Source organism: Harpegnathos saltator, unplaced genomic scaffold, assembly GCF_003227715.2.
Source record: "Harpegnathos saltator strain DR-91 unplaced genomic scaffold, Hsal_v8.6 scaffold720, whole genome shotgun sequence".
Taxonomy (NCBI): Eukaryota; Metazoa; Arthropoda; class Insecta; order Hymenoptera; family Formicidae; genus Harpegnathos; species Harpegnathos saltator.
The window spans coordinates 453,977-459,976 of record NW_020230561.1 but is presented as its reverse complement, the minus strand read 5'-3'; the positions used below and the strand labels follow the sequence as shown (position 1 = coordinate 459,976).

Here is a 6,000-nt window from a genome sequence, read left to right as displayed (position 1 = left end):
TAAAGTATTAAAATATGTATTATATATTACAATTGAACATTTAAATGCTATTGTAATTTCATAAATATTTATTATTATAAATCATCGATGATTTATAATAATTTAATTTATTAATATTTACAATTACAATAAATTTTGAGAGAATGAATTTTATTATCTAGATAAATTATAAATATTAACCTATGTCCATTTCACGAAAAGAAAGAGCAATTCTTTTTCTTATACTATAATCACTTTCTACCTCTTAAAAACCAAAAACACTTCATTTCCTTTTAAATAAATATATTCTGTAGAAAGAAGTGTAATCAACTCCAAATTATCTTGTAAGTATTTAAATCTATCGAGTCCATCATTTTTAAGTCTCATTATGCTTCTTTGTGTTGCAGGCTAAAAAAGAATAAAATATATTACTTTCTTAGAAAGTATTAATATTTTTATTAATTAGAACTAATTTTCTGATTTCTGACTCTTTTTTTTATTATTTATGCCATAAGTAAATAAGATACAATAAATATTATATATTTTAACATCTTTCATCATTATTACTTCTTTCTTTCTCTGTATGTAGCAATATACAGGGTCTGCCAAAAGTTCCGGAACGGCTAATTATTTAAAAAAATAATAATTGTTTAAAACAATGTTTGAAACAAAAGTTGTAGGGCTTAGAAAAAGCTATCAGAATATTGATAATTGTTTAACCTTAGAATGACTTCGAGAAACGTTATCAAGGTCGACATAAAAATCTTAAATAGAAACTCAAATTTTTTATTACATCGTCTTTTTCCACCAATTAATTTGAACAACTTTTATCTGAAACATTTTTTTATTTGCCTAATATTTTTTGAGATATTTAAGGATAATTTGGTAACTTTTTTAATATTTAATTTACGATATCTCGCTAACTGTTTGTCGGGATAAAAAAAGGTACTAGACTTTTCTATTCTAATCTCAAGAATATATTGGCACAATAATGTTCTATTTTTTGTTAATTTATCGATCTTTCGAAATTTTAAAATTATCGAATTAACAAAAGTCAGGGCGCTATTGTAACAATATATTCTTGAGACCAAGTAGAATAGAAAAGTCTAGTAAATTTTTTTATCCCGACAACAGTTAGCGAGATATCGTAAGTTAAATATTGAAAAAGTTACCAAATTATTCTTAAATATAAAAATATTAGGCAAATAAAAAAATGTTTCAGACAAAAGTTGTTCAAATTAATTGGTGAGAAAAGACGACGTAATAAAAAGTTGGAATTTCTATTTAAGATTTTTATGTCGACCTTGATAACGTTATTCAAGGTCAAACAATTATCAATATCTGATAGCTTTTTTTAAGCTCTACAACTTTTGATTCAAACATTGTTTTAAACAATCATTATTTTTTGAAATAATTAACCGTTCCGGAACTTTTGGCAGACCCTGTATATGTATACAGGGTGAGTCAAAAGTATGACAACCCTTAAAAATCTTGAAAGATATGTTTTACAGAAAAGTGTTTTAGACAAAAGTTATAAGGTTCAAAACAATGCATTTACTGATCTTATCAGTTTGATCTTGAGTGGTGTTGCCAAGATCAGATCAAGGTCAACTTATTTTTTTTTTATAGAAACCCCAATTTTTTATTATATCATCCTTTCTACCAATTAATTTTAATAACTTTTATCTGAAAAATTTTTTTATTTGCCTAATAGTTTTTTATATATTTAAGGAAAATTCGATAACTTTTACAATATTTAACTTACGATATCTCACTAATTATTTGTCGGAAGAAAAAACTATTAGACTTTTTTACTCTACTTGGTCTCAAGAATATATTGTTACAATAGCATCCTGACTTTTGTTAAATTGATGATTTCAAAATTTCCAAAAGTCAATAAATTAACAAAAGTTAGGGAATTATTGTAATCATATGATCTTGAAACCAAATAGAATAAAAAAGTCTAGTTCTATCATTTTTTCTTCCGACAAGTAGTTAGCGAGATATCATAAGTTAAATATTCAAAAAATCATCAAGTTTTCCTTAAATATCTCAAAACATATTAGGTAAATAAAAAAATGTTTCAGACAAAAGTTGTTCAAATTAATTGGTAAAAAAGATGATATAGTAAAAAATAAGGGTTCCTGTTTAAAAAAATAAGTTGACATTGACCTGACCTTGGCAACGCTACTCAAGGTCAAACTGATAAAACCAATAAAGTTTGAGCCTTATAACTTTTATCTGAAACACTTTTCTGCTAAACTTATATCTTACGAGATTTTTAAGAGTTTCCATACTTTTGACTCACCTTGTATATATACGGGTGTCTATAAAGTCCGACTCCTGAATCTCGAAAACGGCTTTAAATATGGAAAAATGTTTCAGACAAAGGTTGTAGGATATTAAGGGGGACAGATGATGAAAGTGTGGATTTGACCTTGAGTGATTTTATCAAGGTCAGGTCAATGTGATGTGTCAGGTCGATGTTTTCTTAAATAGAACTCCCCATTTTTTATTAGATAATTTTGTAGCCCTCGTCGAAACATTTTCAAAACACTATCTATTTGTGTCTTTTGCCTAAGCCATTCCCAAGATATGAAGCTTCAAAGTTGACATACCGCCGGCATTCGCATTACCCAAGGTGTATCGCGTGGAGGTTGCACGGTCGGATTTATGCCACTTGTGTGTGCGTGTGTATGTGTGTACTATGTGTGTGTGTGTCTGACTGTGTGCGTGTATGTGTCACAATAGAGATAAGGATTCCACAGTTCGTCATTCCCGTAGTATCTTTTGACTCCAAAATTGTATCTCCAAAATCTCTCCACTGTGACTCGGACTTTACAGACACTCTGTATATAAATATACATATACAGGGTTTTCAAAAAGTCCGGGAACGCTAAAATATTTCGAAAAATGTGAAAGATACGAAAAAATGTTTGATACAAAAGTTGTAGGGCTTAAAAAGATCTATTTAATAGCTATATCAGTTTGACCATAGGTGGTGTTGCTAAGGTTATATGAAGGTCAACTTTGTTTTTTAAATGGAACCCCCTATTTTTTATTTGAAATTCTTGTAGCTTATCTTGAGAGCTTTCCAAAAAACTATAATGAAGTCATTTTTTATTAAGTTCTTTCCGAGTTATGACGCTTGAAAGTTACAGTACCGCCGGCATTAGCATTACCCGAAGTGTACCGCGCGGAGGTCGCACGGTCGGATTTACACCTCGCGCGCGCGCGCGCGCGCGCGCGCGTGTGTGTGTGTGTGTGTGTGTGTGTGTGTGTGTGTGTGTGTGTGTGTGTGTGTCACTACAGAGATCAGGACCCTACGGTTCGTCACTCTCGCAGTATTTTAAGACTCCAAACCCTCTCCGTAGTGTATGTGTATATATGTGTGTGTGTGTGTGTAGGTAACATTTTTCAAGCTATTGTTTTTTATTTTTTCAATTCATCAAATGTTCAAAATGTCTTCCTTCTACTGTTTGGCAATGAGCTAAACGTCCATAGAAACTAGTGATCACATGGCTTATTTGTTCTAAAGTGATCAGAGATGTTTCCTGCATTATTCGATTCTTTACGTCTTCCAAATTACTTGGTTTCGTCGCATAAACCTTACTTTTGATGTGTCCCCAAAAAAATAAATCAAGAGGAGATAGATCAGGTGATCCAGCAGGCCACTCAATGGCACTTCTCCTACCTATCCATCGATTAGGAAAAGAATGGTTTAAAAATTCTCGAACTCGTACCGCAAAATGAGGTCCTACTGCATCTTGCTGGAACCAAACGTTTGACATATTTGCGTAAAATAAATTTTCAATTTCAGGAATATGATCTCACAATAAATTTTCATATTTTGCAGCATTTTAATCACCATCTATGAAAAATGGGCCTATAATACCGCGACTACAAATCTCTGTCCAAAGATTTAATTTTTGTGGATATTGTGTGCGAAGATCACTCATCCAATGTGGGTTTTCGTCACTCCAATATCTACAATTGTGGCGATTAACAGCACCATTTATTTGAAATATGGCTTCATTAGAAAAAATAAAATTCAAAAAGTTAGCATTATCATCACACCGATGCATCAGTTCTTCACAAAACTGAATTCTTCTGTCAAAATTATCTCCCATAAGTTCTTAAGCAATAACAATTTTATACGGATAATATTTATGTTTTTTTAAAATGTTAGAAACGCTACCTTTACTGATATCATGGGCTTGTGCTGTTTTTGATACGGACAAATGAGGATTTTCCTGAAATGATTGGAGGACATCCAAAGTCTTATTACCATTAGTTGCGGATTTTGGCCTTCCGCTGCGAGATCGGTCCTTAACTGTTCCCGTTTCAAAAAAACGAGTCACTGTTCTGCAAACGGTGAATTTAGAAATAGGATCGAGATCAGGATGTGTAACATTGAATAGATCAGCTACTTCTTGATATGATCTAATACTCAAATCCTCAAACCCTCGATAAATAAGTAGCAATATTCTTTCTTTTTCGGTCAACATTTTTCAGAAAAAAATGTGATATTATAATCGGAAAAAGAAACAAAAGAGACAAAGAGTGAGATACGAGCGAGCGCAACTCGTTTTTAAAATATGTGGGCCGAGAAGCATCTCTGGTCGCAGTGTACCTCCGCGTGGTACACTTTGGGTAATGCTAATGCCGGCGGTACTGTAACTTTCAAATGTTATAACTCGGAAAGAACTTAATAAAAAATGAGTGTTTTGGAAAGCTCTCGAAATAAGCTACAAGAATTTCCAATAAAAAATAGGGAGTTTCATTTAAAAAAACAAAGTTGATCTTCATATGACTTTAACAACGTCACCTATGGTCAAACTGATATAACTACTAAATAGATCTTTTTAAGCCCTACAACTTTTGTATGAAACATTTTTTCATATCTTTCATATTTTTCGAAATATTTTAGCGTTCCCGGACTTTTTGAGAACTTTATATATATATATATATATTATATGATATACATATACCGATTGTTTCGGACCACCCGGGCACCCGATTTTTTCGTTAATGCGACATTTTAGAGAAAAATATTTTAGACAAAAGTTGTAGGGCTTCAAAGGATCTATTTACTAACGCTATACATTTAACCTTGGGATAACCTTGAAAAGTCAAGTCCAGTCAAGATCAACATAAAGATCTTAAATGGATACCCCAATTTTTTATTATATCATCTTTTTCTAGCAATTAATTTGAACAACTTTTGTCTGAAACATTTTTTTTATTTACCTAATATTTTTTAAGATATTTAAGGAAAACTTGATGACTTTTTCAATATTTAACTCACGATATCTCGCTAACTATTTGTCAGAAGAAAAAGTGAAGTGAAGTCAGAAGAAGAAAAAGTACTAGGCTTTTTTGCTCTATTTAGTCTCAAGAATATATATATACAATAGCGCTCTGACTTTTGTTAACCTGCTAATTTTTGGAAATTTCAAAATCATCAAATTAGCCAAATTCAGGACGCTATTGGAACAATATATTCTTGAGACTAAATAGAGCAAAAAAGTCTAATACCACTTTTTCTTCTAACAAATAGTTAGCGAGATATCGTTATCGAGTTAAATATTGAAAAAGTCATCAAGTTTTCCTTAAACATCTTAAAAAATATTAGGTAAATAAAAAAATGTTTCAGACAAAAGTTGTTCAAATTAATTGCTAGAAAAAGATGATATAATAAAAAATTGGGGTATCCATTTAAGATCTTTATGTTGATCTTGACTGGACTTCTCAAGGTTATCCCAATGTCAAATTCATAGCGTCAGTAAATAGATGTTTTGAAGCCCTACAACTTTTGTCTGAAATATTTTTCTCTAAAATGTTGCATTAACGAAAAATTCGAGTAACCCGGGTGGTCTGAAACACCCGGTATATATGTATATGTATGTAATGTTCATATAATCTAGCTTCACGCGCCGCATATAGCTCATATACTTCTCTCATTGTCAGCTGATATTCATTATTTAGCGCGTAAACTACATTCTCTTCTTTATTCCCGGC

The 6,000-nt window shown here is 31.3% G+C and overlaps 1 protein-coding gene across 6 annotated transcripts in view; it reads right to left on the bottom strand.

Annotated features, from left to right (window-relative positions):
* Positions 1-185: 185 nt before the first annotated feature.
* Positions 186-6,000, bottom strand: part of Gbs-70E (Glycogen binding subunit 70E) — a 49,772-nt gene continuing 43,957 nt past the window's right edge. For 2 of the 6 annotated variants that reach the window (XM_011142529.3, XM_011142535.3), the window contains exon 5: positions 186-387. The gene's annotated coding sequence lies outside the window, so the exon portion shown is untranslated. Of the gene's footprint in view, positions 388-2,130; positions 2,340-3,592; positions 3,750-3,847; positions 3,967-4,177; positions 4,345-6,000 lie in introns of those variants that run through there. The other 4 variants (XM_025305901.1, XM_011142532.3, XM_025305902.1 and 1 more) reach the window with 4 other exon arrangements.